The sequence below is a fragment of the Camelus dromedarius genome, chromosome 22 (genome assembly GCF_036321535.1).
Source record: "Camelus dromedarius isolate mCamDro1 chromosome 22, mCamDro1.pat, whole genome shotgun sequence".
Taxonomy (NCBI): Eukaryota; Metazoa; Chordata; class Mammalia; order Artiodactyla; family Camelidae; genus Camelus; species Camelus dromedarius.
In genome coordinates this window covers 26,293,301-26,305,421 of record NC_087457.1, presented here as the reverse complement: position 1 = coordinate 26,305,421, position 12,121 = coordinate 26,293,301, and the positions used below count along the sequence as shown (strand labels likewise).

The 12,121-nt window shown below is 41.3% G+C and overlaps 1 protein-coding gene and 1 long non-coding RNA gene across 2 annotated transcripts in view; one reads left to right on the top strand and one right to left on the bottom strand.

The window, feature by feature from the left end:
- Window positions 1-11,916, bottom strand: part of IRF2 (interferon regulatory factor 2) — a 115,470-nt gene extending 103,554 nt beyond the window's left edge. The window contains exon 1 of the mRNA XM_010974560.3: window positions 11,783-11,916. The gene's annotated coding sequence lies outside the window, so the exon portion shown is untranslated. The remainder of the gene's footprint in view (window positions 1-11,782) is intronic.
- Window positions 613-11,628, top strand: LOC135318915 (uncharacterized). Its single transcript, XR_010377363.1, has 3 exons — window positions 613-780; window positions 7,839-7,942; window positions 11,559-11,628. It is a non-coding gene; the product is annotated as an uncharacterized LOC135318915 (long non-coding RNA).
- Window positions 11,917-12,121: the final 205 nt, after the last annotated feature.

Below are 12,121 nucleotides of genomic sequence, written 5' to 3'. Positions count from 1 at the left end.
TGTTAACAGTCATTCTTCCCTAGATAAAGCAAACACAACTGATTCATATTCCTCCAGGTTAATAATACCTATTATCTTCAGCCTCAGGTAAGTTAATACCGATGTCCTGATATAACACATTGATTACCTTAGGGCATCTCTGTCTCCTTAGTCAATAATTTACTGACTTCACTCATTATCTTTTGATACTTCCTCATTTAGTCCCAGAGGTTAACTTTATCTCAAACTTGTGAGGGTCTTATTGTTACTCCATGTTCTAACTACAATATCTGCTAAGAGCAATGCCTGGTGACCAGCTTGGGTGCCAAAGAATTCTTATGCGCCATCTTTTGAGAAATCATGACGTGTCGCACATAGGACAGCTGCTCGTTGGATACCTCCACCTTACGGTACATGGGGCTGACTTTGCTGCACTGAACCACACTTTTGCATAACTTCTCTAGTTAGTCTCATCCCCTCTTAGTCCATTTTCCATTTCATTCTTTTCTTGTTTAATCTTCCAGCTACCTTTGCCTCTATACTTAGACCAAGGCACTCACACACACAAGTATTAGCTGTACTGGCAAACAGCCTCAGTTCCTTCCGGAAAGCAGCAAAGATTAAATCCTTACTTTGGGTGCAGAGTGTCACGGCCAGCTCTCTTAAAGCCTCAGTTCCCTCACCTGCAAAACGCTGACAGTCTCTCCTGCCACCTATTTTTCTTCACAAGATGGCTGAGCGATTCAAATAAGATAACGTAGGTAAGGTCATTTTGTAAAAGGATCGGCAAGCCACACGAAGGTAAGGAAAACATGCAGATCATTTGCAACAAAAATAATTAGGCATTCATGTTCTTTCATTTAAATATGGCTTTGTTCCTTTTTTGCATCTAATTAAATCAAGAGAAATGTCAGGTATGATTCTTAGGGACCAAGATTATGTTTTTGCCCGGCAAGAAAAATAGGCCCTCGAGTGCCTTGGGGATATAGTTAGTTTGGTTTTTCTATGCTTTCGGATTAAAGCCCTATCTGGAATTCTCATGGCTTTTTATCCTTCTAACCATTTTGATGCTAATGTAAGAAAGTTCAGCAGGGATGAATATTCTAAATATATATGACTTTATTTAATGAGTGTCTTCATTAATAGTTATGGTTCGTCACGTGACCGTACTTTTCAAAAGCAAGAGTAGGTGGATGGCAAGCAAACCCTTGTGCCTGCTTGGAGAAAAGAAATGTGGCAATCCAAATAAGTAATTAGAGATTGCACAGGGAACAATTGTGGGATGCCGACAAATGCACCCTGCCTCACAGCGGGAGGGCTCGGTCCTGGTGTGTAACATTTCAAAGGCGCTTTTCCGTGGGAACCATTTCTCCCTCCTGCACAGATGCTTTTACAGCCGCTGTCAGGTGTAGCGATTTCATTTTAAATACAGAATGTTCTCCAGCCCCTGTAATAACCTGCAGCTGTTGGACCACTTGGTGCAAGAGGCTGAATGTTGTGCATTGTCCCTGGAGCTGCTTCAGACCAAAGCAAAATATTTTTCCGCTTCCAAGAATCAGTGAAGGGCCACCTATCAGTGGAATTTAAAGTATTTCTCCAATTAAGCTCCAGACCTACAGAGTCAGTTTTGAATGCGAGAAGAAAGGGAGAGCAATTCAGCAAGAGCTCCTCTAAGAAGAGCTGTTCTGGAGATGACAGAGTTCTCTGTTTGGAGCAGCCTTCAGCCCTCTTTCTGAATAAGGAAACACCTGCATGCAACGGGGGTGCAAAGCCCTGATCCCCTCCAGGCACGACAGAGAAAAGTCTGCAGATTTTTCAGCGCTGCTATCTAATGGCCAAGAAGTGAGTGCCCACCCAACTAACAAGCCGTGTGTTCAATGGATAGACAATACATGCTAGCTGAATGAACTAATTCACGAATACCATAATTTTAATATTTGAATTCTAGGGAGGATTCCCTCTGCAAAAACTCTATCAGTGTGAGTTCAAGTTTTTTCCTTCAAATTCTAAAAACATACTCTTGTAAGGCAGTAGCACCCGCCTAGGAGGGGGCCCCCTCGATGTGTGAAGGGAGAAGGGGCATAGCCGCCCGGCAAGCCGAATCCGCTGAACCAAACCTGGCTTGGCACTCAGTGGGCTCAGAGAGGTCCCGGCAGATTTCATTTATATGCCAGGTCCTTTTCCATCCACGCATTTCAGCAGAAGACATTAGCCCCTGGTTTATTGCTCTGCTGTCACTTTTTTTTTTTTTAGATTGTTCAGGATTGCTCGCACCAGAGTTAGTCATATTCCAAGTATCTGTAACACTCAGTGTAAAAGTACGGAATTCAGCTGTCTTCTGGAGGAATATCTGGGTAGTGATTATAGATTCAAGAATTTAAAAAAGAAATAACTAGTGTGACTGTCATTGTCTCACGCTATCTATTCAACCCCTCCATCTGGGTTTGGTTTCTGTCATAAAAATAGAACAGAAACCAAATGTAGAGGTCTTGTTTTTGCCACTAGGTTGCTGTATGTATCCTTTAATTTTCCTCCTCCCAAATGGGACCCAGGTGGCGAGGTGGCAACGTTCAGAAAAACATTTACTTTCCACAGAACCAAGCTGTCCTTGACTTGAAGTGACCTTTGGCCTAGGATACAAGGTTACACAGGACATGAACAGAGATGCTACAGCTGACCCCTTCTCTCTTCCTGTTCCAAACCTGAGGACCTTACTCAGAATAAGAGACCCTGGGTTTGTCACATTATAATGTCCACAGGAGACAAGTCGTTGGCCTGATACAGCCAGCCTTGCTGGGGTTTCTCACGCGAGCACTGGGTAGTGTTTTCTGTGTTTCCTGCATGCTGAGCAGCTTGGGAGCACGCTGGTATTGGAGCCTGCAGAGCTGGACTTTAGGCAAGGATCCCAAGAGCAAATGTCTTAACTCAGAGCTGCGACTCAGAGGCACTGGCAGTGTCTTCATCTTACTGTGTTTGCCCAAGAGCTCAAGGACCTTTTACAGTCGAGTCTTTAGACCATGAAGGGAATGACAATGTGGGATCCTGGTGAGATACCCAAGGATGATATGGGAAGGAAGGCGGGCAACAAGAGGAGAAGGGGAGCGCCCCTCCCTTCACTCCCCTGCACCGTGCCCAACCTCACAGCCTCATCAGAACGGCCGGCAGCAGCCTCCATCAGCCGGAGTCTCCCGGGACGGCTCCTGATGAATGGCTATGCCGGATGGTTGATCCGACCTGGAACTACTCACCTTTCCTTCTCTCTACACCTCTGACATCTCTGAGCTTTTCCCCCAATGAGATCACTAGTTGGAGGGCAGTACAAACGGAACCTGACTCCATTGCTCTGCCTTTTTTTTTTCAGCTTCTTTTTATTACAAACTTATTCCTCCCAACACATTTATGGGTGTGGTGCATAATTGTACATGTGAACTTTTTTTTTGTCAGAACCGAGAAGAAAATGATGAAGCATTAGGGATGTCCTACTTTTGAATATGCAATATCAGCAGATCCTTCAGTTTAACTCTGTGCACAAAGGGTGGGGGGGGAGCAACGGGGGGAGATTCTGGGATTTCCGGCCTCTGTCACCTGGGCAGTGACTCCTTCAGGTCACTCCTGGGAGCTCAGACTGATGACTGGTTTTCAAAGACTGTCCCTGAGTGGAACTGAGATACGAAGGTACCATTTTTAAATGTTGAGTTTCCTCTTGAGGACCTCCCAACTCATTCCTGCCCCAGCCCACTTGGGGGAGGATGGAGAGATTCACTTGCTAAAATGAGGAGGCCAGTGCCCGCAGCTGGCCAGGCTGAGCTGTTTCTGAAGCTCAGAGCCGCTGTGACTCATCCCTCCCACAGTCCGTTAACTTCTCACTCCTCTGACGAGACCAGCTATCCTTCTCACTCTGACTCCTACAAACCCACTTATTTTCAAATTTGCTCAATAACCGTGACATTCAAACCCAACCTGCTCCATGCACAGGATGCTGAAAAAACACACAAGGGGAGTTCGAGGGTCTGCAGAAAAAAATAACAACCAGAAAGTGAGGACTACTTTCTTAGACTCTGGGTAATAAGAAATAGATGCTAATAAGAGACTCCAGAAAGTTTTAGGACATGTGCCATCCTGCCCAATTGAGTTAAAGGAATGCAGTCAACCTAACTGGTGATTTTCAGGAAGTCACACCAGATTTTAATTGAATTCACAGACTCCTGTGCGATTAGAAACATAATACTTTGGTGCCCAAACTGGATTGAGCTGGTAACAATAAAGCCAAAATGATTTTCTGCTGTACAGTAGTGATGCTCAAAGTTATTCTCCCTGTGACACTTCCAGGCCCTGTTACCAAAGTCACAAACTTTGTAAAAACAAACAAACAAACTTAAAAAAACAAAAAAAAAGTTTTCAGAGAGGATTCAGGTCTTTTCTGCATGGCTCTAACTGCCAATGCAATAAAAAATGCAATGAATGCATAAGGGAGGATTGCAGTTGGATTTAAGAGAACAAAGAAAACCCTACATCAGTTTGGTGCAAAGTCACTGGAACCAGGTAGCAAGTAGCACCAATTCCTCCCATCCTTCCATCAGACACCATGAATTTAAATTTCTGAGTCTGCCTCCAAAGTCCACCTAGATTCAGTGAGTCCAGGGACTACAGAAGCCTCCAATACTTGGCAGAGAGTAAATATTCAACAGATTCATTTAACAAATATTAGTTGAGTGCCTACCATGTTTCAGCACTAAGGCATAGGGAATTATCATAACACTAGTTGGCTTGGATATCAGGCCAATAAGATTAACCACTGGACTATCAGTGGGAACCTCAGAGGTATATATTCAACACAAGCCTGAATTAAAAATCCAACTTATTTTCTACTTTTTTTTTTTTTTTTTTTTGGTATTTCTTTGCTTTAAAAGTTAGATCTGTATGGGCTATAGCCTTTTACTTTGAGCTCTGGATGTCCGTACACAACTCTCAGTGGAAGGCTCTTCGAGATGTCTGTCAGAGAAGCTCCTGAGTCTCATAATGTTTAAACCTGAATTCATTGTCTTCCCCGCAAAACCGTATGTCAGCTGGTGGCAATCACCCAAATCCGTGCCTGTGAATCACCCGCCTTACCTCCTTCTATTCCCTTACTTCCAAGATCTAATCAAGCCACCACATCATATCACTTTTACCTTTTAAACACTACTTAAACAATACAATGGTGGTCTCTTCTGTAGACATTGTACTAAGCGTTCATAGATGGGTATGATTACAGAGATTAAACAACTTGCCTAAAATCACACCCCTAGTTAATGGCAAAGCCACTATTCAAGGTCAAGTCTGTCTGATTCCAAAGACAAGGATTCTTAAACCCTGTGCCTCTAACTTAGCAGTCACTGCCCTAGTATAAGCCTCCCTTCTTCTGTCTTTTTATTGGTTTTTCTGTCTTCAATTGTTTCTTCTTGCTTCCTGTTTACCTTTAGTATATTTTTTAAAGTCAAGTTAATAAAGGTACAATATATTAAAGTTCACTCCCTTAAGTACTTTGATGAATTTTGACAAATGTATGTGGTTGTGTAACCACCACCATAATCAAGTTATAGAACATTTCCATCACCCCAAAAAGCTCTTGACCTTTTAGTCAATCCCCTTCCATGGTTCCTGACCTTGACAATTACTAACTGATTTTTCTCTCTATAGTTTTGCCTTTTAAAGACTATGATATAAATGGAACAATATAGTATATAACCTTTGAATCTGGCTACTTTCACTTAACATAAAGCTTTTGATTTCATCCATGTTGTTGTGGGTATCAATAGTTCAGTGTTTTTATGACTGAGTAGTACTCCTTTGCATGGATGAGTCACTGTTGGTTTATCCATTCACCAGACGAAGGACATTTAAGTTGTTTCCAGTTTGGCTACTATGCATAAAGCCTCTGGAAACATTCCTAGATGTGTCTTTGCATGAACCCATGTCTTCCTTTCTCTTGGTTAAATACATACATGGGAATGGGGTTATGGGTCATAGAGAAAATGTATGTGTATGCTTCACTTTACAGGACTGTTTTCCAAAGCGGCTACATAATTCTGTATACCAGCCAGCAGCGAATGAGAGTTCTAATGGTTCTGCATCCTTACCAGCACTTAGTACTGCCAGTCTTTTAAATTATCTAAGAAATTTTTGCCTAAGTCAAGGTCACAAAATATTTTTGTGTGCAGAATTGATACTATTTATTTCTTAAATGTTTGGTAAAATTCACCATTGAAGTCATGTGGTTTGGAATTTCCTTTTGTAAAGGTTTTTAATTACAAATCCAATTTCTTTAATTCAATTTTTTTTTAATATAAGGCTATCCAGGTTATCTGCTTCTTCTTGAGTGGGCTTTAGGTAGTTTATGTTTTTCAAGAAATGTCTATACCTAAGCTATCAAACTTATTGACATACAGTTGACCACAATATTTCCTTATTATCATTTTAATATCTGTAGAGCCTGCAGTAATGGCCCCCTTTCATTCATAATATTGTTCATTTGTGTCTTTGTTGTTGTTCCTCTTTATCAGTCTAGCTAGAGGCTTATCAATTTTATTGACCTTTTTCAAAGAAACAGCTTTTTGTCTTGTCTATTTTCCTGTTTTCTAGTACACTAATATCTGATTTTATTTTTATTGTTTCTTCCTACTGCTTGTTTTGGGTTTAATTTGTTCTTATTTTTTAGCTTTCTTAAGGTTTTCTTTAAGCTTAGGTTAATAATTTGAGAACTCCTTCCTTTTTAATATAAGCTTTTAATGCCATACATTTCCCAATGAGGTCTGCTTTAACTGTATCTTGATGTGTGTGTCATCAATTTTGTTCAAATTATATTTTCTCACTTTCTTTGTAATTCCTTCTTTAGCCATTTAGAAAGATATTAATATTTAAGTATTTGAATTTTTTTCCTTCTAGATGTCTTTCTCTTATTGATTTACAGCTTAATTTCATGTGATCAGAGAACTTACTTCGTATGACTTTCTGCATTCCACACTTTCCTCCCCAAAACTGCACTCTAAATGAAAAATGTCTCTATACATTGCTATGGAGTGATCTCCAGAATACAGTGTGATTAAAGCAAAGTGGAGATACATCTTATACATATTTTTAAATGGGAGAATAAACCACAAATAGATAAACAAAATAATTCCCTATAGGGTGGATTGAGGCAAACAAGAAGAGGTGAAGGGTAGAACCTAGATTTCTCTGAAAATACTTTGTTTTGTAGATTTTACTTTGAATGCATGCTTCTAAAACAAAATCGAATACAAGAGAAAAAGGAGATAACTCTTAAAATCAAAATCAATAGGATCACAAAAACATACTGATGAGCAGAATGGTTTTTCCACTGTGCTTTGTATTTGCTTATAAAAATAAGCAAATGCTTCATCTGGACCTTCTTAAAAGAAGTACTGCGGCTGAAGCTGGCAAAGTAGTTTCTGTCTGGGATCCAGAGAATAGAGAAGGGAACAGGAGCCCTAAATCTTAACGAGGACATTTTGTAATGAGAAATGCCTATTTGCTCGCTCTTCTCCTGAGTAAAATTTTTAAATTTCTATCTTTCATAGAGAAAGTAAATCTAACTGAATCATTCCCCTGCTGAAAACCCCTCAAGGACTCCCCACTGATTACCTGAACAAGCACGACCCCTGACCCCTCAGTGGTATCGGAGATGATTTTAAGCTATCCATGGATAAACACTTTCTAAATTTTTAATTGTAGTACATTTATTGTAAACTGTATTAGAAAAATAAAACCAGTAGAACAAAATTGATTTCGGGGATATTATTGCTCAGGCCAAGATTAAGTAAAAAATGAGCTGATTTAATATTAAACAAATACTATTACAGAGACAACATGGATATGGAAAAAATTTGAAGAGAGTGGAAAACAAGATGTTTTGGAAACAGTGGCCCACGAGATGGAGTTCAAGTTTTTCCACACAGCACACCAGGTGCCCGCCTCTCCAACCTCATGTCTTGCCTTCTTGCCCAGCATTTTATGCTTCAGCAACAAACACCAGATACCACTGGTTTTCCATTCTCCAAACGGTGTCTTGCCTTCCTATGTCCACCTTTTCCTACTCACCTACCCTCTGAATTCCAAATTATCTGTTAAAACAGCTTTCAAGCGGACCATACGTCTGTACTTCTGCTATAACTGCACTCACCCACAATGTATGGGAATGATTTCTTCGTATGTTTCTAGCCCTCAGGACTTTAAGCTCCTAGGACAAGGACATTATTTATCTTTGTATCCCCAGTGGTAGCACAGTGATTATTAACTCAAAAATTTCTTGCATAAAACCTGGAGTTGGCATGGAATATGCTTAGTCATAAAATGGTAATGCTTTTTTTAAACCACTGATTTATTTTTTAATTTTTTCATTGTTTTAATTTTTCTGTTTACTTTTTTTATTAATAGACTTTAATTTTTAGAGCAGTTTCAGGTAACAGAATTGGGCAGAAAATAGAGAGTTTGTATATAGCCCTCCCCAGCCCCACATACATACTCCCCTACACTCAACATCCCTCATCAGTGTGGCATATTTGGTACAATTGATGAAGCAACATGAGCACATTATTATCAACCAAAGTCCATAGTTTACATTAGGGGTCACTCTTAATGTTGTATGTTCTATGGGTTTTGACAAATGCATAATGACATGGAGCCACCACTATAGTATCCTACAGCATAATTTCATTGCCCTAAAAACCCCTTGTACTCCATGTATTCATTCCTCCCTCCCTCCCTCTCCCCCCCAAAATGGTAGTGCTTTTATTGAAATCTCTTCTACGTGCAGGGCACGGTAATGGACAACTGGAATGAAAGCAGAATAAGAACAAACTGTTCAGGGAGCTTGTAATGATCTCATTTCACCCTCAGAATGATTTGATGGGTTAGGAATTATTCTCTGTCTTACAGATGAGAAATTTGAACCTGAGTGGCAGCGATATAGCATAATGGTTAGATGATTGGTTTCTGCCATTAAAAAGCCTGCCTTCAGATCCATTTAACAGCTCTGAGTAGGCTACCCAACCTCTCGAAATCTTGATTTCCAATTCCGTAAAATAGAATAATGATAACAGTATCTATCTCTTAGGGTTGTTCTCAGTATTAAATGAGATAGAGTTGTTAAGGCCACTTCAACAGTGCCTGGCCCAGAGTGTTGATTAAACCTGTGTGTTTATATCACATTTATTAAACCCGTATATACATCATAATAATTATAACATAATAAATAAAAACGACAGTCACACTGCTTCAAAGTCTGCCTCAAAAATAGAAGACATAAATAAATTATATCGGAAAATAATTTAAAAGCAACTTAAATCTTGCTCATCTTTTCAAAATGTCATAGAAGATTTCTTCTGTAATACACAACAAAACGTCTATATAATAGCCTCCTCCGCCAGCATTTATCTGCCCAAAGCCCTACTGATCACAGCATTCAACTACATCCAGTTTTTTCTCCCCATGTCTCAACCCCGTCCCCCCAAAACAAAGCAGACTTTCTCTTCAAACCCCTGCTGTGTCAACACTTTTACTTTCTGCGCATCTCATCTCATCTGCCAAACCCATCACCTCCTTTCCCCAAGTCATTCTCTACCCTTCCCACTGTAAATCAGTTTTGCTGTGAACCTCAAACTGCTCTAAAATATAAAGTCTGTAGCCTGAAAAAGTCTTCAGAGCCTGCTTGGTGTATATGTGGCAACACAGCTCTTCAGCATCCAGGCAAAACCGACTATATTATTCACAAGAATAACAATAAAATAGTAACAGCTAGATTTTTCTGAACACTTCTTATATGACAAGCACTGTTCCAAGTACTTCACATAAACTATCTCATTTAGTCTAGACAAGCCTCCCCCAACCTTAACTTTACTCTGATCTGCTGAGTAAGGCTAAGTTACCAAGATGGCAAAGACAGGCTTACTCTCATTGGTCAGGACCTTATAAATATGTTACTTTTTCTTTCCATGTCTCATTAAATTAACCCCCACAAACCCACATACTTAATAATGGAGGAGGTAGCATCTCTCTCTGACTCACAGGCCCACAATCTCTGCAAACTCCATGAGGATAGAAGACAAAATTATTCAAGGCAGAGCTGTCTCAAACTGTAGCGATGGAGAGCAGGCCAGTGGCTGCCAGAGGCGAGTGTGACTACAAAGACAGAGCACACGGGGCTTTATGTGGCAGTAGAATTGTTCTGTACCCTGATGGTGCTGCTGCTGACGTGAATTTATACGTGTTAAAATTCATAGAGGGGGAGGGCATAGCTCAACTGCTAGAGTGCACGCTTGACATGCACAAGGTCCTGGGTTCAATCCCCAGTACCTCCTCTAAAAATAAATAAATAAACCTAATTACCTCCCCGACCCCCAAAAAAAACTGGAAAAAAAAATTCATTGAAAGTCCATTTCACAGAATGATGGGTTTTTTTTTTTTTTTTAAAAAGGAAAGCTGCTTCAACACTCAGAAATTTTCTCCTATACATGTGGATAAAACTGAAATTGAATCCAAAATTAAAGAGTGAAATACCTAAGCTGTCTTCCCTCCTCTGGCAGAACCACTTTCAAGGGTCAGCTCTCGGTAAAGCTGTGACTAAACAAAGACTCCTCTTTACCTTCCTCCTCTGTTTCCAAGCACCTGCCTTCCTCTCCTGACCAACCCCCACTGCAAACCTGCAAGCAGGGCACCCAGGGGCTCACACTGCCCCCTCCCTCCCCGCCTCCCCTTACTCTCCCCGGCAAATGCACGGGCTCTGCTGCCTGCGACCTCGACCTCGGGGCCCATTGCCCTGGAGCCCCGGCACTGGGGCACTGGCGAGCTCCCCCTATTCAACAATTGTTTGCCAAAACTCCTTTCCCTGACTTGAGGTTCTGCTCTCAGCTAACTGCCAGAGCAGAAAGGATCCAATAATCCATCTCACCAAGTGGAGGTGTTCACAAGCAAGAATGATTGAAGGGGTAGAAATACCAGTGGGGAGGAGATGGATCATGGGGAAATCTTGGGCAGGGAAGTTTCACAACATCATTCAGCTCAGTCTTCGTAGGTCCTGCCCATTCTGGCCCCAAAATATACACAAGCCTTCTCAGAAAGATGTCCTTCCCTTTTCTTAAAAGTCTTCAGAGTAGTGGGGGAGGCTGTACGTGTGTTGGGGGCAGAGGGACCCAGGGGGCAGAACTCTCTGTACTTTCTGCTCAATTTCGCTGTGAATCTAAACTGCTCTAAAAAATAAAGACTATTTTTAAAAAGTCTTCAGAGCGTTCTCAGGATATATGCTGCATTACAACTCTTGAGCATCGTCTGGGCAAAACCAACTATATTATTCATTAACAGTGACAGTAACAAATACTATATGTAGTATTTACATATTATTTTTAACAGTTTATCAGTATTATGAAACTACACTTATGAATTATATTTAATAACATAGTTATATTATTATAAATAATGATGGAATAATAAAATAACAGCCAATATTTTTTGAGCACTTATCATAAGACAAGCACTGTTCTGTCTCCCGTGTGTTACCTCATTTAATTCTCTAACAATCCTAACAGGTAGATGCTATCACTATGTCAAGTTTACAGGGAAGGAAATTGAGGCAAAAGAAGTTAAAGTAACTTCCTGTGACAGACGTGGAGAAGTGGCACCCAGACGCCCGGTCATGTTGGTCCCCTTCAGGGAGCGGAACGCTCAGCCTTCTGCTGTCAGCTCCTTCAGGGCCGACCGCAGGTGCAGAACACCCTGAGCTGTGGCTCTGCCCTTCCCGGGCAGCACTCACCACGTTTCTGTGCAAGGTCCACGTGAAAAAAGGCCTGGCTATTTCAGCCCAGGGCTGGACACTGGCAATCCAGAGCTCCCTGCGGGGTCATCTGAGGCTGTGTCAGACCTGCGTTTCACTTTCATCCCTCCCTCCACCCAGTCCCGCTTCCGCCCTGCCTTCGTAAGTGCTGGTGCTCAATAAACATCCTGCACCCCACACTGTCTCAGCGCGGGCTTCTGGAGGATGGAAGGAACGCACGGCATTCACCGGGGGTTACACAGCGGCTAAGTGGTGATGCCCTGAGTTAAATCCTGACAGTCCCATGCTCTTAAACACTAAGAAACACTGCTTCCAAAT